At 43.5% G+C, this 22,897-nt stretch overlaps 1 protein-coding gene across 11 annotated transcripts in view; it reads left to right on the forward strand.

Moving 5' to 3' along the window:
* The window catches only part of LDLRAD3 (low density lipoprotein receptor class A domain containing 3), a 294,583-nt gene that overhangs the window by 266,003 nt on the left and 5,683 nt on the right, over positions 1–22,897 (forward strand). The gene's annotated exons all lie outside the window — the stretch shown is intronic.

The following is a 22,897-nucleotide window of genomic DNA, read 5'->3' on the forward strand; positions in this document are numbered from 1 at the left end:
GCACTTTTCCAGTTCTCATTAGGCACAATGGCTTTTAGTTAAAAAAAAAAAATCCATCACAGACGCGCATACCAGACTGCCATTAACTGAACCGGGAAGAACCTTTTGCCAAGTGAAGCAATTTCCTTCTTCTGTAATTAAAGCAATTTGGGGGCTGAATGTATTTATGGGCAAACTTGCTGAAGTGAGACCGAAGCGTTTTACAATGTGTATGTCAGAGGAAAATCGGAGGCTCTGGGCAGAACATCCTGGGTATCTCCCCATCATGAAAATGACATAGGAAAGGGATCGGATCCGAGCCATCTCTTCCTGCTATATCGGGGCAGCATAAAGAGACCAGGAAACTGAGGTACAAAGAAAGTAAGCAGTTGGCTCAAAATCAGAAAGCAAGCCAGCCAGTGGCCAGATGGTTCTGGACTTGGTCCTTCCTCTCCTCCCATGTCCCTCCTACACTTAGACAACTTATGCTCATCTCTGTCATGTTGGGTTTTTCTTGTTGTCATTGGAGTTTCTTTGTTTTTTTGTTTTGTTTTGTTTTTGAGACAGAGTCTCACTCTGTCACCCAGGCTGGAGTGCAATGATGTGATCTCGGCTCACTGCAACATCTACCTCCCAAGTTCAAGCGATTCTCCTTCCTCAGCCTCCCAAGTAGCTAGGATTACAGGCACCCACCACCATGCCCTGCTAATTTTTTGTATTTTTAGTAGAGACGGGGTTTCACCATGTTGGCCAGGCTGGTCTTAAACTCCTAACTGCAGGTGATCCACCCACCTCAGCCTCCCAAAGTGCTAGGATTACCGGCATGAGCCACCGTGCCTGGCTGGAGTTTCTTAGTTTTGCTCTGTTTCTTAAGTTTGCAAAGTTTTCCTAAGCTATAATTTCAGGATATGGACATTCCTGTCTCCTGCCAGACAGTCATTTAGGTTGTCACATTGGCACTTGTTCTGCAAAAGTCCCTTGAGCACCTATGTTTACGGGCTGGAGCCATCTATTCTTACCCCCACCCTAATGCGCAGCCCCATCTTGCCTAAGGGTTTCCATGTTCTTCCTCCTCTTCATTTATAAGTGACTTGAATTCTCTGGAACTAAGATTTATACTTTCCAAGCTCAGCTGGGACTCTAGCGCCATGTTCTGTTCATTTTGGTTTTTCCTTATTCTTTTTCTAAATATATATATATATATATATATATATATATATATATATATATATATATATACATACATACATAAAATTGCGTTTTAGATTTTAGGGTACATGTGAAGAACATGCAGGATTGTTGCATAGGTACATACATGGCAATGTGGCTTACTGCCTTCCTCCCCATCACCTATATCTGGCCTTATTCTTAATGGTAACAGAAACCTATGAATTTAGGACAGATTAAGGCAACAAAGCCATTTTGTGTTCTCCATGGGCCTGGGGATTCCTGCCTTCAGCTGAGCTTACCCCACAGTTAACTGCCATCATCATGAATGCCCCAAGGCAGCTTACAGCTGTCTCTTCCTAGAGGGAAAGCCCAGCACTGTGTCTCTCTCTTCCTGCTCCCCTCTGCGTCTTGAAAGTGGATTCCGAGGAGTGGGGCAGTCACCAGCTTCACACAGCTCAGTCATTGTCTTGGTGTCCCTGGTGAAGGGCTGTTGAAGGGCTTTTATCCACAGAGAGAGTAGAGAATAGAGAAACATCACAGATGATGTTTAAATGTAAAGTTGAGGGAGTAGGCTGAAGGAAGCAAGAAGGTTCACAGCATCTCCCCTTATTCCCTCAAAGTCTTTACAGATCAAAAAAGGGTTTAAGAGCTTGTTTATCTGCCATCAAGCAAGATGCCTCAGAATAGCTCCATTTGGGGCCTGTTCTGCTGAGACCACAAGGGAAGTTTGTAATTATGACTGATTATGGGTTTTTCTCCTTGGAAGCCAATGAAAAAATACAATTAGCTGAGTCTCCCTTTATCTCCCTCATTTTCATGTTCAATTAGTGCAATTGGACATAGATACTGTTACAAGAGGAGCTTTGCTGGCAATGATAGGGTGGCCAGCAAATGCTCAGCAGCGATGAGTAGAATATTAATTGACGTGAATCTTGTTCATGCTCCTGCCTGGAAGTTCCTGTTCCCTGGGTCTCCAGTACAGATTTTCTGTTGGTGTTAACAGCAGTGTCTCCTTGTTGCTCTGGGTGGAAGTATCACCAGAGGAAGCACTTGATATGGGGAAATTGCAAAATTAAGCTAGAGGCCCTCAACTTTGGGTGTGGAGTTATTTCTTATTTCTTCTAAACTTAGAAATTCTAAAATTGGAGAGGAAAATCATGGAGAGTCTGGAAAATTAAATCCTTGTTAGAGAAGCAAACATTCATTCTTGAAATAGTGAGTGGTGATAATAATGCTTCTAAGAGTGTGCAGTAGGTGCTCGGGCTGCCTGTTGGTCCTCAACCCATAATTTAAGGCTTATTATTACATATTAGCTTTATGGATATTTTAGAGCACCTAATATGTATGTGCAAGGCTGAGCTTAGTGCTTAGAAGTGAGAAGGATGGGTTATAAACATGACTGAGATGAGAATCCAGCCCTTGACAAGTTTCGTGTTTGCGTTACAGAAGACTAGCTATGTCTGTAATTCTACAATACAGGAAAGAGTAAGATGTGCCACGACATGGGTCAGGTAAAGCACAGTGGGAGGCTGAGGCAGAGCATGGTTGTTTCTAGTTAGGAAACTCACAGGAGAAGTCAAGGAGAGAGCGGCTTAGTAGCCATTTGAATCTTGAAGGCTGGCCAGGATGTGGGCAGGAGGTCATGTTGGCCAAGAGAGCATCAGCTCTCATACCAGATAGAGAGCATCAGTCCTAGGAAGGAAGGACCCTAGAATGATTTAGCTGTATAGCCCTGTAACTAGTAAGACTTGATGATTTTACTTTTGGTACACCAGTTTCTCTAACTTAAGATATCTCTTGTGACTGCAGTTATCCTATCTGCTGGAACTGTGGTCTCATCTGAAGTTCCAACTAGGGGGTTTTCATTTCTTGTGGGTTACTGGAATGACAGCCTCAGTCCTCACTGGCTGACTGTTTGCTGGAGGCCTCCCTCCATTCCTTGACATGTGGACTTCTCCATAGGGCAGCTCACATCATGGCTCTTAGACCAGGCAAACAAGAAAATGATCAAGAGCAAGCAGCTGAGATGGAATAGAAGCCACAGTCCTTTGGTAACCTGGTATTGGAAGTGATATCTTATTTCCATCTTATTTCATTAATGAGAAATGAGAAATGGCTGGGTGTGGTCATTCCTGCCTATAATCCCAATACTTTGGGAGGCAGGAGGAGTTCAAGATCAGCCTGGGCAGGATAGGCAGACCCTGTTTCTAAAAATAATTTTTAAAATTAGTCCAGCATGGTGGCATGCAACTGGGGTCCCAGCCACTCAGAAAGCTAAGGCAGGAGGATCGCCTGTGCCTGGAAGGCTGAAGCTGCAGTGAGCCATGATTGTGCCACTGCACTCGAGCCTGGGTGTTGGAGTCTGAAGGCCTGTTGAAGGGCTCTCATCCACAGTGAGATCCTGTCTCAAAAAAAAAAGAAGTGAGAAATAAGTCTAACCCCAACTCATGGGAAAGGGATCACCAAAAGGCATGGATCTCAAAAGGCAGGTGTTGTGTTGGAGGAGCTGTCTCAGAGGTTGTCCACCACGCTCGGGAGGAGAATAGAACATTGTCAGGAGTAGATGGCAGGGGGAGAACACGGGGATAGTCAGAGAGGGTCTCCTTGGTTTTCGTAAATGCTTTAGGTTTTACTGTAACAATTGCTTATGTATGAAACAGCCCACCTACAAGGATTTTTATTGTAAAAGATTATAATAGAAAAGTTTGGAAATAGATAGATCCTAGTTTTAAATAAATCAGTTCTACATCACCACAAATGGCATGCTCACTAAGTAGCTATTAAGAAGAATTAGAGTTGATTCCAACCCTGGGACTGGGAAACACAAGATGAGCCCAAAGCATCTTCTCCTGGAAAGCAAACAAGTAGCCCCCAAACCAAACAACAAAAAACAAGAACATGGAGGTTCATTGAAAGGATATGGGAGCCAACCTGAAAGTGCTCGCTATGGCCAAAGGTGAAGCAACAAAATAAGTAATAATGACTTTGTTGTATGCTGGTATAACAGAATACCTGAGACCGAATTATCTATAAGGAACGGAAATTTACTTCTCATAGTTCTAGAGGCTGGGACGTCCAAGAGCAAGACACAAGCAGGTTCAGTGGTCTGGCAAGGGCTGCTCTGTGCTTCTAAGAGGGTGGCCTATTGGTACATCCTCCAGAGGTGACAAATGCTGTGTCCTCAGGGTGGCAGAAGGGCAGCTAGCCAAACACTGAGTGATGCCCCTTTTCTAAGGGCCCCAATCCCATTCCTGAGGAAGGAGCCTTCCTGGCATAATCACCCCTTAAAGGCCTCACCCCTCAATACCATCACATTGGCAGCACTTGTATTTTGGAGGGAACCCATTCAAATAGTATTAGATTATATAACTCAGAAAAAAACCTAGTATTGGATTATGTAACTCAGAGAATAACATAGATTTGCATCAGTCCATCTGAAGTAAATAAATAATAAATAAATTCGAGAAAGGGGCAAATCTTGCTTATAGGAAAAATTATAATTATGGAAATGTAGAGGGAATCAAGGAAATCGGGGAAAAAATACCATGAAAACAACATAATAATATTTGCTGCAGGCAGCAGGCAAAATCCATGATAAATGCTAAAATTAGTAGGTGAAAGTTTAAGCAGAAATAGGATATTTGCATTGTTTCAAAGGATCTCCCCCAAGATATTTATTGACTACAAAGACAAAAATAATATCTTTGCAGTGAAGAATCCTGGCAGATACCATCTTAACCAAGTGATCAAAGTTAACATCGTTAGTGAATGCATTTCAGGTACCCCCTGACGGGATACACTGAATATACACTGATACTCTTTTCAGTAATATATCTCCTCAGAATTGTGAAACTGCATCAGAAAAACCAAAATTGAGGGCCATTCTACAAAATAACTTCTCAATCTTCTTCACAGTATTAAAGTCATAAAGAACAAGGAAAGACTGAGAAACTGTCACAGATTAGAGGAGATCAATGCCATGTGGGATCCTGGCAAAATTGGAATCAATTCTATTAACTTCCTTAATACAGTCGTTCCAAGGTTAACTCAGTTTTGACAGTTGTTGTGTGGTCAGGTGAGGGGTCATCACTAGGGGAACCTAGATGAAGGATTTACAGGAACTGTACTATTGTTGCAACTCTTCTATATGTCTAAACATCTCCAAATAGAAAGTTAAATTTTTTAAAAATGAGAACCTAGCATATAGGAAGTGCTGTATACCCATTTAAAATAGACAAAATGGTAATTGGTTAGAAGTATGTATTGATGTGCTTAATTAAGTAGTCATTTATTTACTATCGTTTATTATTTATTAGTAGTAATTGGTTAAAAGTATGTATTAATGTGCTTAATTAAATAAAGAAATCAAGGTGTTAACATGGGTGTTAAAAACCATAGATATGTGCTAATATATGCCTGTACTATTCCTAGAAGGCTACACAAAAAGGAAAATGAAAAAAATAAATGGGTGTCCAGGGTTGCCTCTGGGGAGAGGAAGCCCGTGGCTAGGAGAGGGATACTGGCAACATTTATTTTTGTCTGCAAAATAAGTCCTTCTCTTTACTTCTTTTGTCCTTTCTTTCTTTTGGAATTTGGAATCATGCATATATTGCCTATTCAAAAAATAAATTTTAAATTATCTTAGCTATGGTAATCCTGAGGTTCCCAGAGCTCCCTGTTCATTCCCCAGTAACTTGTGCCCTCTAACAGCAGCTCAGAATCTTCTGGCACCCTGGCTGGCCCTTAGTAGGGGCTAGGAAATGTGTGATGAATGAGTGAATGCACTCTGCTGCCTGCCTTCCAGGGGAATTCATCTCTGTATCACATCAGACTGTGTGGGTCCTTTTATTCCTCTTCCTAAGGAGGCCAGCTTGGGTCCTCTTTAGCAACAGGCTTTGATTTCTTCCCTTTCTTGTTTAAAACACAGCCCCATTAATGTTTAAAATGTCTGCCTGAGCTCTCCAGCCTGTCTTAGGTGTTTCGAGAGCTTTTGACAGGGATTCCAAAGGGGCCCCGGGGATACTTGGTTATTATTTCCTCTTTATAGAAATGAATGAGTAACTTTGAATTCTCCAAAGGGCAAGACCCTATAGTTATTCATCTATTATGGAACAGCGGGGTTCAGTGAGCTGCTGCCCAGGAGGCCCACTGGTGTTGGAATAGAGCCTCCAGCACCTTGTCTTAAAGAACATTAAAATGCTCCACCAAGCCTTCATTTCAAGAAGCATAAATATGAGACATCCAAGTACCTCTCAGAAGACAGGATTCCACAGGCAGGCAACGTTGCCCAACCACTCAGGGACGTGGTGGTAGCAAGAACAGATAGATTTTTAACCATTCAGGTATTTCATTGCCAAGATTGAGAACAAGTTTGCCATTTCCCATAGGAACATTTCAGTAGCTTACTTCTACAAATAACAAAAAGCAAGAGCTAATGGAGGGATAGCAGGGGAGGGGTGTGCTTGATTTCTTGATTTCTCCATTTATTTTCTTCAGCAGTTATAGTTACCTCATGCAAATTGCCACATTTTGTATATTAGAGTAACTTCCCAAAGAGACTATAAGCAGCTGTATAAAAGCACCTAGCACATCTCTAAGCACATGGTTCATTGCAATATTGGTCTGCTCAAGGAGCTAACATTAGTTCTCCTCTTGTTAGGCTTGATGGGCCCTAGAGTCACTGTCTCAACTATGCAACTCTGCCATTGTAGCATGAATGCAGCCATAGATGGTACCTTATGAATGGGAATGGCTGTGTACCAATAAAACTTTATTTATAAAAGCAGATGGCAGGCCAGACTTTACCAACCCCCAGCTAGAACATGGGGTGCTAACAGGCAGGCTGTAGAAGAGTCAAGGGCCGCTTGTAGAGATTATGTGTCTAAGCCATTGCTAGGAGTTTGGATTTTCAGTTCAGTGAGCAACTCTTGGCGAGGGTATAAAGCAGGAAACATACTATGGTCTTATTCACTGCCTAAAACGAGCTTTCTAGATGCTATGTGGAAAATGGATTGAAGAGGGACAAGATTAGCAATTGGGAGACCAAGTAAGAGGTTCACATGGTAATCCGTGCAACAGATGATGGCAACTCGTCCCGTATTATGGAAGCAGAATCAGTAGGACCTGCCCCTGAGTTGGACATGAATGGAAAAGGAAAGGAAGGAACCAGGTTTCAGGCTGAGGCCTGCAGCTCCAGTGATTGCCTGGGGGCCCTGTCTGCGATCGTAATTGCTATTTGATGATGATACTTGTTTTCCTAGCTCCAGCAAATGAGGTTTTATTCGCAACAATGGCCTGCCTGAAGTAGATTTTTCTGTCCCCAGTTTTTAGGGTTTGCTTTTCCCTGCAGTGCTATTTGTGTGTGATTACACCATACTTACAAAGCATCTCCACTCCCTGTATATGCTTGAGTTAGCAGTATTTGCTCTGGCCGCTGACAAGGCAGGCTTAATAAACGATTGTACAGTAACTGACCAAGACTTATTACTGGACCAGAAACCAACTGACCATTGAGTTCAAAGAATGTCTGCTAAGCATTTCATTTTGCAGCTTCCACCAGACACTCCAGGTAAATAGATACAGTAAGCAATAGAAATGGTAATTCTGTAGAGCTCTCCTTATTCAGCAAATTCTAGGCCACGTGGAAAGTCATTTCCAGCATGTTGCCTGCAGGAGCAGCCCAGGATGTCATGTACAGGAACCTGAGTCTGGCGAACCCACTTTATGCAGAGGAGACAGATGCCTCAGAGGTTTCCCTTTGGATGGGTAGAATGATTAGATTAATCCCAATGGAGGTGCGTGAGCTCATTACCAAGTCCCACCCCCTTCCCACGCTGTCTCTCATTGACCTTTGCTGCTTTTGTGGCCTGCAGTAGGAGAGGTAGCAAAGAACTCTTACCCCTCATTTCCACTGCATTCTTCTGTTGACCTTTTTGAAGTGATGACACTATTGAACAGAGTTCTAAAAAGTCCACGTGGGCTCTAGCTCCCAATTACCCTCTCACCGAGTTTTAGTGGCAATATGAATTCCTATTTAAAAAAATGCCCTTGCACTCTAGCCTGGGCAACAGAGTGAGACCCTATCTCAGAAAAAACCAAAGAAGTCCCTTTTGTATCTTAAACAGCCAATTAAATGCCTTACCCTCCAACCAGTGCTGCAACTGCCCTGAGCCTGTGTCTTAGCAAAGAGGCCATTCGCCACCCAGCTCCCTGGCTTATCACTGGGCCTTTCCTCGTTAGAAGCAGAGATCAAATTCTGAGGGTGTATAGCAGCTCTCAGCAGGCTTCAAAGAGCTCTGGGACTGCTGGGGGCTTTCCTCCATTCTAAGAAGCTCTCTGGAGTGAACAGCTTAGAAATTAGGGGCCATTGATACTAGTTGGCTGTTCAGTAGCACTTATTGAAAGGACAGAGTGAAGCTTTCAGGGAGACTCCCTGCTCCCATTTGTCCAAAGGCTGGCAGTGGTTAGGAAGATAGGAAGCCCTTCAGTCTTCTGGAATAAGAATGATTGAAAATCCACAGGGAAATGTATGCTTCATTTGGTCTTCAATCTTAGAACTTTCTTTTCTCTCTCTCTCTCTCTCTCTCTCTCTCTCTCTCTCTCTCTCTTGCTCTCTGTCTCCCCCCTCCCACCCCCCAACCCCCACCCCCGTCTCTCTCCCTCTCCCCCTTCCCTTGCTTTCCCTCACTCTCATTTTGAACTTAATCCTCAGGCACTTGTCTCCCAGCTCTCAATAGTCCCGGTTCCCAGCATCTTGACAGATGGGTCTCCTCTCTCATTTCCCTCTGGCTTGGGGCCAGGATGGCCCCTGCTGTGGTCGGTCTGAGGTTGGGCAGCTCCAGTTTTCCCATCACCCTCTTTTCAGTTAATTTTAGCAACTTGAGTTGCTATGGTAATGGTTCAGCAGGGTTTTCGTGGCTCTCTTTTGATTCAGTCATTTGCTGGGCTGCCCTTTAAATTAAACTTTTTCAGTCTGCATCTAAATTGGGGTGGGCGATGTGCTTGGAATAGGGATCCGCAAAGGCACTCCAGCCCCATGGGATGCTTTTTTAAAATAGGAAAGTCACAGTGGATGTGGGGATGCCCTTGGCTTACAGTGGCCCAGACAGTCCCCGATGCTTCCAGGCTTGAATAAATATGGCAGAGGCCATGGTAGGAGGAGTACAGGAGTGAAATGGGCCCCCCAGGGCCACTCCCAGCCTGGCAGTGCCACCAGGGTCAGGCCTGCTCCTGGCACCTGAGCACAGGATCTGAGCTCTCTAAGTAGAAGAATGAAACTTGGCCCCAGCCAGACTTCCCTCCATCACATCACAGCCCTTGGAGGCTCTGTGTCCCTGTGAATCCCAGCTGCTCTCCCTGCCTCCCTCAGCGGCATTTTCTCTTCCCTGCCATTCAGCACTCCCGAGGCCCGTTTTAATCTAGTGTGAAGGGATCAGACTCTTCGTGCAGGTAAAGGAAAATGCAGAAGCAAGCTCACAGTTGCTTCACTCGGCTCAGTTTAAAACAGTCTTCAATGTTCATCTCAACTTTATGACAAGTACAGGTTGTTCATCCTGATTTTACCCCAATTTGAATCCCACTGCCCCTTCTTCACTCAGCGCTTCCACTTGCCTTTTTTAAACCAGGAGGCTGTGGGGCCCAGCGTTGACAGGCTGTAGACACTAAGCAGACAAGTTGTTCTAGGCGTGGCTGGCACTCGGGAGAGTGGGTAGAGAAGGAGTAAGTGAGAGAGGAGAGTGGGGGAGGAAGGGCCCCGTGGTGAAGAGCTGTGACTTTCATGACGAGGGGGTGGGACTGGACCCCTGGCAAACAGAAATTCCTGGAAGGGCTGTGAGTCGGGGCAAAGCCAGGTCCAGTCTGCAGGGTTGGCCTGGAGTGACTGTGTCAGGGCACCATCTTGGCCACTTTGGGAGAGGATTCTGCCTGCACTGGCCCCATACTTTTGGCCCTGTGGATAGTGGATCTCTAGAGGATTCTGGGAAAGGGTTACATTGATCCCACCTGATTTGTGAGAAGGAAGATTCCAGAAGGGATGAGACTGTGTTTTTGTACAATGCACATGTGTCATCTCTATAAATCCTGAGTTCAGCCAGTGCCCAACAATAACTGACTATTTCAGCCACAAGGGTGGTTTTACCTTTCCCAAACAGATCACTGGGACAGATGGTTGAATGGGACCTCCCTCATACCATGAGTCATCTCTGGATGTTGGTCAAATAGACCTGGGCACCTGTCTCAGCTCCATCACTTCCTGGCTGTGTGACCTGGGGCAAGTGACCTCGCTTCTCTGAGTCTTATCTTTCTCACCTGGGAGGCAGAATGGGTAATGGCCATGAAGGTGTGGAGTCTCATAGGAAAGATGCACAAGCCAAGACGTCACAAGGCCACAGAGTTAGAGACACTCTTCCTGCTTCTCCCAGCAAATTTTTACTATTTGGGTCTTTGGGGATTCAAGGATGAGCAAGCGGAATTCAGCTCTGCCCTCAGGGAGTTCTATTCCAGTAGAAAGGGAGACAATTAAATGCAGAAATAATGTACAGTGTCAGGCAGTGATGGTGCTGTGAAGGTAGACGAGGCGAGTAGGGGGTTAGAGAGTGATGTTGGTGGGCCAGAGAGGAATAGAGCCTTGAATGGAATCATCAGTGATACGGATGCCCTGGAAGGGCCTGCTAAGCGGAGGGCAAGGGCCCTGTAGCAGGTGCATGCTGGGGTGTTCCAGAACCACATCAAGGAGGCCAACGGGTCTGCAGCAGCAGCCAAGGAGTAGCAGGAGTGGGGGTCAGAGTAGCAATGGGGACAAGATTATTCAGGGCCTGGAGGTCCTTGTGAGAACTTTGGACTTTATTTGGGAATCCCCTGGAAGGTTTTGAGCTAGGAGTGACATGAACAGATGAATGTTTTTAGAAGGAGCATCCTGTAACCATGTGGAAAAGAGACTACAGAGAGCCAGAGTGGAAGCAGGGTGGAGGGGACAGTGGCTGGGACCAGGGAGGTTATGAAGCACGGGCCCCAGGACTGGGGATTGGCTGAGGCTGGCATGGAGAGTTCCGTTGGCATCGGGTATGTCTTGTGCTTCCCTTTCGGGCATGCTCATCCTGCCTGCACTGGGACTGGAGCCCAAGAGCCCAGTGTGTGGAGGACAAGAACCCAGTGTGTGCAAAACGAACAGCCCTGCCCTCCAAGGCGCTGGAGCTCATTGGGTCAGGGTCGTTGTAGATCTGACATCTCAAGAAGCCATGAATTTGTTTGTGGTCGATAAAGCTCCTCCTTGGGAGCCCTGCTTACAATGATTCTGTATCAGCCCGTTCCCCTAAATTACTCAGAAAGTTTTCTGCACTCGGAAGCTCCAAGTGTGCGCACTCAGCATTTCCCCGGGTAATAAAGTTTCACGGGCAGGAGTAGCACCAATGAACTGATTATGCAAGGGGCCATGACAAACTCGCAGATCCCAAGAACAGAACCAGGGCAGCCTTTGGACTCCTTGTGAATTTCTGCAGCATCAACTCCTGCATGATTGGTTCTTGACAAATGTCAGAGGCGGCAGAGTATCGTTCAACCCTCATGGTGGCATCTCTCACTTCACACTCAGGAGCTGCTCCCAGTCCTCGGCCGTCAGTAATGCTGATGCTGAACCTTAACTGTGTGGCCTGGGACCTGGGCCTTACTGTATCACGAGAAGAGAGGAGGGGGCTAAGATAATTGTCTCTCAGCTTCATCCTCTTTGATTGGCAGCTGCAACACAGAGCTTCCTCCAACAGCCTGCCAAAGGCCAGGGATTCCCCTTTCTGATCTGTGAGAAGATACCTTCTAGTATGTTGGGAATGCAAATATTTGGAATATGGTGTATGTTTTGTCCATCTCAGCCTAGCACTGAGGTTAAGGAAATAACCGCATCCTCTCATGAAGTGTCACAGTGGACAGTTGCCTAGTAAAGGCTCTGAAAAGTCCTGTAATGATAGCTATTGATAATAACTAAAAGGTTTGTTGAGTGCTGCTTACTCTGTGCCAGACACCATGTTAAACATTTCTGTACATATTTTTCCTTTTTATCCAAAAACTAACCCTATGGGGTGGGTTCTATTATCCCATTTTAAAGATGGGGATTTTGAGACAGAGAGGCAAAGTAACTTTTTCTAGTCCACACAGCTAGTGAGTGACATGGCTGGGGTTTGAATCTAGATAGTTTGATCTCTGAACCTTCCCTCTAAACAGCTACAAAAAAGGGGATGGGGGAGAGATGCATTTAACTGTGATTCAGTTGTTGTCACACCTATTTGACCAAGGTACTTTTTCATGAAATACCTCTTGCCATCCCACAGAGGACACTTCCAGTATACTGATCAGAGTCTAGGATCGGGTCTTCATTGAAGGTACAGGAAAGGGACCCCATTGGAAGAGCAGTACAGTGACGTGACAAACGTTGAGGAGAAATGTGAAAGAGGAGAGGAGAGAGCAGAGAGACGTATTCGGGATAGCGCAGTGGATTCTCACATCAGACTCCTGTGCCCGAAGACTAGTTGTACCATTTGTTTGCTCTGTAAGTTACTTAACCTCTCCGAGTTTCCATTCCCTCATCTATAAAGGTGAGATAATAAAATGGCACACTTCAAAGGATTGTTGTAAAGAAGGGAAATCGTGTATATCAAAGGAAGAGTAGAAGCAGGAGGTTCGGTGCTCACTGCTCAGCGTTTAGGTTATCCTTCTTTTCTTCTTCAAATGTTTGCCTTCCTGTAGTTTTGACTCTGTCTGTAAGTGAAGAGATTGTGATTTACCATGTTGCCATGTTTCAGAGTTAGTTTACCAATATCAAAAAACACTGTAGAGTACCCGTTGTATTTCCCAGATTGCAGTGAGCCCTGAGTGGTGTTCCAAGAAGGAGCAAGCCTGGTCTTTGCCCACTGAGAACTTAACAGTAAGATAGCCACATATGTAAAATGAAATAAAGCTGTGGGTAAGAGCATAGGTGCTGGAAACAGACTGCCTGGGTTCCTCTTGGTTCCTCCACTAGCTAGCTCTAAGAATAGCTATTAATCCTTCCTAAGATATGGGGAGTACTTGGGCAAGTTCCTCAACCCGTGTTTCCATTTCCTCACCTGTGAAATGGTCTACTTCATAGGAGGATATATTCATTTGATAGGGCTGCTATAACAAGTGACTGCAAACTTGGCTTTGAAACAGCAGAAATTTATTGTTGTCACACCTATTTGACCAAGGTACTTTTTCATGAAATACCTCACAGTTCTGGAGGCCAGAAGTCCAAATGCAAGGTGCTGGCAGGGTTTGTTCTTTCGAGGCTCCGAGGAAGAATCCATTCGATGCCTCACTCCTAGCTTCTAGGGCCGCTGGCAGGTGTATCTTGTGTTGGTTGCGGCTGCATGATTCCCGTTTCTGCATTCAACTTCACATGGCCTTCTCCCTTGTCTGTTTGTGTCATCTCCTTCTCCGTCACTCATAAACACACTCATCGTTGGATCTAAAGCTCACTCTAATTCAGAATGAGCTCATCTTGAAACTCTGACGTTAATTGTATCTGCAAAGACCCTTTTTCCAAATAAGGTCACATTCTGAGGTTCTGGGTGGACATATCTTTTGGAGGGACACCACTCAACTCAATACAGATGGTATAAGCATTAAAAGCGTTAGAATGTGTAAAACACATTAGATATTACTGAGAATATGGTAAGAGCTGCTAGGATAATTATGGTGATGGGATTATTTATACTCCTGTTTTTTAGTTCAAAGCAAATATGAGTGGTGGTGATGGTTGTTAGTATTATTAGCATTATTATTTAGTTCAAATCAGGAATGAAGACATGTCACAAGGCAAATGGTGTTCCTCATTCCAACTCTGGACTTTTCCCCATGGCTTCGTGGGGTTGATGCTGGGAAATTAAACAGAACAGTGCTGTCTGTGAATGCCAGGCCCAAAGACCGTGATGTGAGCTGCTGAGTTCCTTGATCTGAAGAATTTTACAAGAGTTACACAGCAACACAGTCCTGGGCAATGTTCAGACTTGTGGGAATATTGCAAAAAGACTGGAGTTTGAAGAGGCTACAGGTGGCAAACTCTCATGGAGGTTTTCTCCCTGACCTGGGCCTATATGTGGCCATAAGAATAGATGTGAGGTTGAGAGGCTGGAGAAGCACAGCACAGTAGAAACTGATCATACTTGGTTGCTTGATGTAGATAGAGAAAAGGAGAGTATTCAAGACAACCCAGAGTGTTTAAACCTGGGAGACCAGATGGCCAGGGAAACATCCAGCAAGTAGGAATTTGTCCAAAGAAATCATTGCATCAGTGACCAAGATCGCTGGCCCCTCCCCTCATGACCCTCACTGTCTGCCTGAATGATATTATAACATTGTTTGTAATAGCAAAAATGGGAAGCAACCTAAAGGTACTTCATTAGAGGTTTGGTTAAATAAACTGTGGTTTATCTCTATAGTGGGACACTATATGGCTATTCTTTCACAAAGATGTGGGTGCCAAGGAAAGATGTCCGCATGCAGAAATACCCATACAGCGTGAAGAAAAGTACTTGTGCATACATAAGTATAGAGAGCAGTTTTCAATGATTTATGCTGTAGGTAGACAGCAAACTATGGCCAGTGGGCCAAATCTGAGCTGCCGCCTGTTTGTATAAAGTTTGATTGGGACACAACCACATTCATTCACTGACATATTTTCCATGACAGCTTTTATGCTACTTGTATAGCTTACAAAGCATAAAATATTTACTATCTGGCCCTTGACAGAAAAAGTTTCCCAGCTCCTGGTCGATATGAAACTGTGAACCATGTCTAGTAGAATTCTAGTAGATTTAGGGGAGAGGAGGGGACATTTTGTCTGCCTTGGACATTTCTATATATATATATATTTTTAAATCATTAACAAGGATTTTTGTAATCAGAAATAAAGTTCAATTTGGAAGGGGGAAAAAGGCACGCAAGATGCACTACCTGATTTTGAGACTTAACTATGAAGCTGTAGTTAACAGCACCCTTATTGGCATAAAGATAGGTATATAGCTCAATCATACAAAATAGAGAGTCTAAGAATAGACTCAGACTTGTATGGTCAATTGATTTTCAACAAAGGTGCCAAGGTAATTCAATAAGAGAGGATAGGCTTTTCAACAAATGGTGTTAGAAAAATTGGAAAGCTAAATGGGAAGATAAAAAGAACCTTGACCTTTACCTTGTACCATAAACAAAAATTAACTTGCTGTGGACCACAGGCATAAATGTAGAAGCTAAAGCTATAAGACTTCTTCTAAGCAAAGACTTAGGGGAAGATTCCTTGAATCGAATATAAAAACCACATACCATTAAGAAAGAATGGATGCAAAGGACTTTGTAAAAATTTGTTTTAACACCTTCTCTTCATTGACTAGTCTTAAAAAAGAAAACACCAAAAATCTCTTTTTAAGACACTGTGAAGAAAATGAAAAGATAAGCCATAGACTAGGAGAAAATATTTGCACAACACGTTTGTGATAAAACACTATGTTGCAGAAATATAAAGTGCTCTTACTGCCCAATAATAATGTCAAAGCAATTTAAAAATGGGCAGAAGATTTGAATAAACACTTCATTAAAGAAGATAAGCTGTGTCAAATCAGTTATATGAACAGATGTTCACATCATTAGTCATTAGGAAATGCTAATTAAAACCTGAATGAGATACCACTAAACACCTATTAAGATGGCTAAAATTTAAAAGACTGGTGTTACTAAGTGCTGCTGAGAATGCAGGGTGATAGAATTTTGTACATTGCTGCTGGTGGGGATGCAGAATGCTATATGCTATAGCAACTTGGAGAACAGTGGAACAATTTTTTCTAAAGTTAAACATATGCTTCCCATATGACCCAGAGCTCTCCCAGCACTGTGTCTGCCCAAGAAATATGAAAATATATGTTAGGACAAAGACTGGCATTCCTGAAACTGGAAACACCCCAGTGCCCTCCCTTATTTGGGAAATCAAATGAATTGTGGTACATCCATACATCAGTAGCAACTGAATGCTACTCAGGTACAAAAAGGAATGAAATATTAATACTCAGAGAAACATGAATGAATCTCAAAAGCAGTGTGCTGAGTGAAAGAAGCCAGACACAATAGGCTACATACTGTTACATTCCACTTGTATGGCTTTCTGGAAAAAAGTGGATCTATTTGGACAGAAAATAGACCCCTGGTTTGCAGAGGCTTGGAATGATGGGAGAAGATTGACCACAAGAAGCACAAAATATTTTTTTGGGGGGATGGAAAGGTTCTGTCTTGATTGTGGAAGAGGACATGTGACTGTTTCATTTTGTCAGAATTCATCTAACCGTGCATTTTTAAAGGGCAAATCTTATGCCTAAGATATACCTCAATAAATCTAACTTTTAAAATATATAATCTGGAGGAAAACAAACTGAAAAAATACTTTTTAAAAAAATAGCAAGGTAGGAGTTTTTCAAAGGGATGAGGGGGAGTCAGTGTGAAGGGCAGTGAATATTCCAGAACAGGAATTCTGGACTCAGGAGGTCAGGCTGGGCCAGGCGCGGTGGCTCATTGCCTATAATCCCAGCACTTTGGGAGGCCGACGTAGGTGGATAACTTGAGGTCAGGAGTTCAAAACTGGCCTGGCCAACATGGTGAACTCCATCTCTACTAAAAATACAAAATTAGCCGGGCATGGTGGCATGTGCTTGTAATCCCAGTTACTCGTGAGGCAGAGGCAGGAGAATCACTTGAACCCAGGAGTTGGAGGCTGCAGTAAGCCAAGATTGTGCTACTGTACTTCAGCCTTGGTGACAGAGTGAGAGTCCGTCTCGAAAAAAAAAAAAAAAGGTCAGGTTGGAGGCATTGGAAGCTGTCCTCAGGGAATCATGAGTCATTAAGGGGTCTCCAAGTAACCATGGGACAGTAAGGCTTGAACCCCAAAAAGCCCTCACACCTACAGGGAGAAAAGGACAGGAAACAATAAAGAAACTGAGCCAGATGCAGTGGCACAGGCTGCAATCCCAGCTACTCAGAGGCTTAGGTGGGAGGATCACTTGAGCCTAGGAGTTCAAGACCAGCCTGGGCAGCATAGCAAGACCCTATGTCTAAAAATAAAAACAAACTGAGATGCACATCAGCCTGGGCAAGTCCAAAGGAAGAGGACAGAATGCTTATTTTTAAAATAGATAATACAGAACAAATAGTACTTAGTAAGCAGGAGTAAACAGTAAAAAGTAAATCTCCCTCTCCACAACCATCTGTTCCCCTTCCTGGAAGCTCCCAGTGTTACTGGTTATATTGTGCTTCTCCAGATATAGTCTATACATTCTCTACTGAACTTTGCTTTTTTCCCCTTATCAATATATCCTTCCAGTTGTTCTATGTTGGTATATATAGAGGTTCCCTAATTTTAGAAATAGCTGCAGGATTGTATGGAGGCACCATGATTTATGTAGCCAGACTGCAGTTGATAAACATTTGGATTGTTTCTGATATATTTTGCTTTTATGAAAAATGTTTTCATAAATGCTTATTTTGTTTTTTGGCTTTTTAGAGACAGGGTCTCACTCTGTCGCTCAGGCTGGAGTATAGGGGTACTGTCATAGCTCACCACAGCCTCAAACTCCTGGCCTCAAGTGATTTTCCTCTTCTCAGCCTCCTAAGTAGCTGGGACTATGGGCACATGCCACCATGCCCAGCTAATTTAGAGACAGGGTCTCCCTATGTTGCCCAAGCTGGTGTCGAACTCCTGGGCTCAAGCCATCCTCCCCACTTTCACCTCCCAAAGAGCTGGAATTACAGATATGCATCACCATGCCTGGCCAATTTAAAACAATATTCACATTTTTATATTAGTATATATTATTAGCTCCTCTGCCACCCTGGGTTGGCACCAACTTACCCTCCCACTAGCCATGCCTGAATATACACAAGGCATGAATATACCTGTTTGCCCAAGACCTGGCCAGCAGAATATGAGATCAAACTTTGCTTTTGCCAATCTGGTAGGCAAAAAATGGTATCCAGTAGGAAATTTCATTTGCATCTGGAGGAGGGGACTTTTTTTGGACGTGAAGGAACACCAAGTCACAATTGTCAGCTGCCTGAGTGCCTTCCCTGGTCCAGAGAGCACCTCTGCGTGAATTAGTTAAAGGTACTTTTCCTCAAGACACTTAGCTGCCATCTGCTAGAAAGCTGTCGTGATAACTCAACAAATATGTGATGACTTTGAGGTGAAGAGCACCCCCAGCGTTGTACAAAGCACAGCCTGCTTCTCCACGGGCAGCTGTGGAGAGGTGTGATGGAGCAGCGGTCTCTAGGTAGGAACCAGATTGCCCAGAATTAGTACAGTAGAAGCAGCACGTACAGAACAAGAATTAAAGATGCTTGACAGTGGAGCACAAGGGCATTAGCTTGAGGGACAGCCAGAATAAATGGAAACTTCATTATCCATGGATTATGCACTTGGAACTTAGGTCCCAGGCAACTCTGATGTTAGTAATTTGGCCAGCAGGCTCATTAAGCTCTTAAGAAAAGTGGGCCTAGTTAATGAATTAACACAAGATGACATTTTACACACAGAGCAAAAACCAGAGCAGGCACCACTGAGTTATGCAACATCATAATTTCTCAGGCAAATGTGATCGCTGCGTCTCGCCTGCCAAAGTGAAGAGAGGTCTGAAGAAAGCCTGCTTTCCGAGACATAAGTGAGACCGTTAAGTTCCACGGGCATTTTATATCCAATGCATTTAACGGACTCCCACTTGTGGTGTTAAAACCTCACATGTTTATACAGAAGTCAGCATTTTAAAATCCCTGGACCATTTGTTTTCTGTGTGACAGTTTACCTACTTTCCTTTTTTACCAAATACGACTCACTGGCTAAGACCAGTGGCTCACACCTGTAATCCCAACACTTTGGAAGTCCAAGATGTATAGATTACTTGAGCCCAGGAGTTCAAGACCAGCCTGGGCAACATAGGTAGGCTCTGTTCTTTACAAAATATGCAAAAATTAGCTGAGCGTGGTGGCGCATGCTTGTAGTCCCATCCACTGAGACGGGAAGATGGCTTAGCCCAGGAGGTTGACGCTGTTAAACCAAGATAGTGCCACTGCACTCCAGCTTGGCCAACAAAGGGAGAGACCTTGTCTCAGAAAATAGATATGAAAAATTAAAAAGGAATAAAAAATAGAAATATATCTCACTGGAATGGAACTCAGTCTGTTCATATCTTCTCCCCAGCCCAACCCCATCCCCTGGAGGTGGCTCCCGCAGCTTTCTACCCCTGGTTGCAAGAAGTTGGTGAGGATAACAGTAAGAAAGGCAACACTACACTAAAATCTAGTGTTCATTAGTGAGGGATGATGAAAAATTCTGGAGCTGGATAGAGGTGATGGACTCACAGAAACATGTATGAACATTAACAATGTGTGTGAACATCAGTGCCACTGAACTGTGCACTTTAAAATGGTGATAGTGGTAAGTTTTATCTTATGTCTGTTTTATCATTATTAGACAAATTATATAATTATATGTTATATATATTATATAATTATATATTATATTATATTTTGTTATATGTTATATATTATGATATATATTATGATATAATATATATTATGATATAGTTACATAGTATTACGTATTATATAATTGTAATTACATGTATAGTATAATATATAACATGTATTATAACATATAAATATATAATAATATAGAACATATTGTTAATATGTAATTACATAATATACATTATATCACATATTTTATAGTATAACATTTTATATATGTATATATTATGTTTTTATCTATAATATATACTATATGTAACATATATACTATGTAATTAATTCTATATTACACTATATCATGTATTATAATTATCAAATTATTATTATTTTGTCATCGGCGTCATTGTCATAAAAAAGAACTGGCATCACTGAGGCAGGCGGCTGCCAGGCACTGTGCTCAGCACTTGTGTGTATTGTACTCTACCATCTGGATAATCCGGGGACGATACGGATACTCACTCAGGACCATCACCATTTCACAGACAAGGAGGGTGAGGCTTCTAAGATTTAAAAAACTCGCTTGAGCTCAAATAGCTAGAAGCAGTGGCTCCAGGATTCCACTCCAAGGCTCCTGACTCTGCAGCTCTCCCTGCTAGATAACAAAATGAAGAAGATATTTTAGTTGAAGCCTGAATTCTGAAACATACGCATACACAAGCCTCCGCCCAGCTTCTAATTGTCTAAGCTGTGAACAGACAGAAGAACTCTGCAGAATCTGTGAGTGACAGCTAATTAATTGTCTCCAGAAAAAATCCAGACCGCCTCCCTTCTTTATCTATACTGCAACACGGTTCTGTCTTTCTGCTGGTCTCCTCTTTACTTCTTTCTGTGTAGTGAATCGCTGAAACACGGACCACCAGGGACTTGGAGAATCTTTGTAGCTTTTAGTCCATTTTTAGGTGTGGCTAGAGAGAGGGATTAACACACAGAGCCAGACCTTGAAGGGGAAGGTCATCATTTGTCTCAGATTGGGATCGTTTGGGGAGTCCAAAAATGTTCATATCAAAAAAGAAGAGAAGTCAGTGTGTTTTGCAGTGTGTGGTTTTTTGAAGGAGAAACATCTAGATTCTAGTCCTGTTCCCTGCTTGCTTCTTATGTGATGTTAGACAAAATAATCCACCTCTCTGAGTCAATCTGCTCACCTAGAAAATAGGAATAACAACAGCACTCACTTTACAAGGGTGTGTGAATAAACAGATTTTTTTCCAATTGAGTGGTGGGTATTTATTGAGTGCCTACTGTGTGCCAGGCACCATCCTACTTTCTGGGGGATACAGCAGTGAACAAAACAGATGTACAGCTAGTGATGAGGGAGGGAGTAAGCCCTTAGCCGATGCCAGGACAGAGGACATGAGTCACCTGTACTCACTGCCACCGCTGCTGCTCTTTCATGGCTACATTTTGAACCCTGTGGACCCACTGAAACCTCCTTACTGGCTCACAGGTGGAACAAGGACAGGGTCGTGGCCACCAGCTATACTCACTTGGTCTGCATTTGTTCTTCCAGCTAGGCCGTGACAGTAAGTAGTGGTAGCTCTCTGTAAAGATGAGGGGTCCCCAGCTCAGACCCCTGGTTTCCTCTGCCTGCCTTGACCTTACCATGGTGGCCACATGTGTCCTGCTGACTGGGAAGCTCCTTAACTGAGTGCTTAAAGTGTGGCTCGTTAGGACGTGTGGAGAGAAGGATATTATTACAGCAACCTGCAGGGGTGGGATGTGTACCAGACCTTCACCCTGGAACCCCCGAGGAAGTACCTGCAGATTGTATGGCAGGTCTTATTCGGGTGATGTAGAGCAGAACGTTGGGGCCAGGTTCTGAAGTCAGACCCCCGGACTCAACTCACATGCAGCTCCTTACCTCCAAACTATGTGGCTGTGGTCAGGGGAACTGACTTCTCTGAGCTTCATTTTCTTCATCTAAAAAAAAGGAGAATCACAACACCTACCCCATGGAGTTGTTATGAGGCAGGCAGATGTGATATAAAGCTTGTACTTGGCCAGGCACAGTGGCTCACGCCTGTAATCCCAGCACTTTGGGAGGCCAAGGTGGTAGGATCACTTGAGGTCAGGAGTTCAAGACCAGCCCGGGCAACGTGGTGAAACCCCATCTCTGAAATACAAAAAGTAGCTAGACATGGTGGCACACACCTGTAGTCTCAGCTACTCAGGACACTGAGGTGAGATAACTGCTTGAACCTGGGACCCGGAGGTTGTAGTGCACTGACATTGTGACAGTTCACTCCAGCATGGGTGACAGAACGAGACCCCTTCTCAAATAAATAAATAAATAAAGCATGTACTTGTATATACTGAACACATGCACTTACAGAACACAACATGTAGCTATGTTTAGGGGCTTGATGAGTATTGACTCATTTCATGCTCACAGAAGCTCCTAGAACTGGACACAATTTTATCTCCATTTTGCAGCCCAGAGAGGATAGCACTTTCAAAGGGCACACAGCAAGCAAGTTTTGTGGGGTGGGGATTTGAGCCCAGGAATTCCTGCTGTTAGCGTGGGCTGTTCTGGCTCTCTATCCCAAAAGCTCCATGTGGAGCCTGGCTTAAAATAAATGTTCTGCACCTATGAGGACCCCAGAGACACTACCTGTGTTCCTGAGGTGTGTTACTTTATACATTTCTACTAAAGAACTGGTTTCTGCCACAAGAACTCTCACTCCTGTTCCCTAGGTATTATATGATACTGACTTTTTAAAACAACTTTATTGAGGTATTATTTGCAGTACTTAAAATTTGCCCATTTTAAGTGTTCGGTTCAGTGATTTTTGAGCGGGGGGGAATTTACCGATTTGTGCAACTGTCACCATAATCCAGTTTCGGAACATTCCCATTTCCCCAACAAGATTCCTCATGCCCATTGTTAATCCCCATCCTCTTTCCCACTCCAGGCAACCACTCATCTACTTTCTACCTCTGTAACATTGCCTTTCCCGGAAATTTCATATAAACGGAATCATACAAGGTGTGATCTTTATGTCTGACTTATTTTACTGCATCATGTTTTTGAGGTCCATCCCTACAGTAGCATGTTTCAGAATTTGTTACTTTTTATGGCCAAATAGTATTCCACTGGGTGGATGTACCACATTTTGTTGATTTGTTCACCAGTTGGTGGACATTTCGGTGGTTCCCACTTTTTGGCTATTGTGAATAGGACTACTGC

Source organism: Callithrix jacchus, chromosome 10 (genome assembly GCF_049354715.1).
Source record: "Callithrix jacchus isolate 240 chromosome 10, calJac240_pri, whole genome shotgun sequence".
Classification (NCBI taxonomy): Eukaryota; Metazoa; Chordata; class Mammalia; order Primates; family Cebidae; genus Callithrix; species Callithrix jacchus.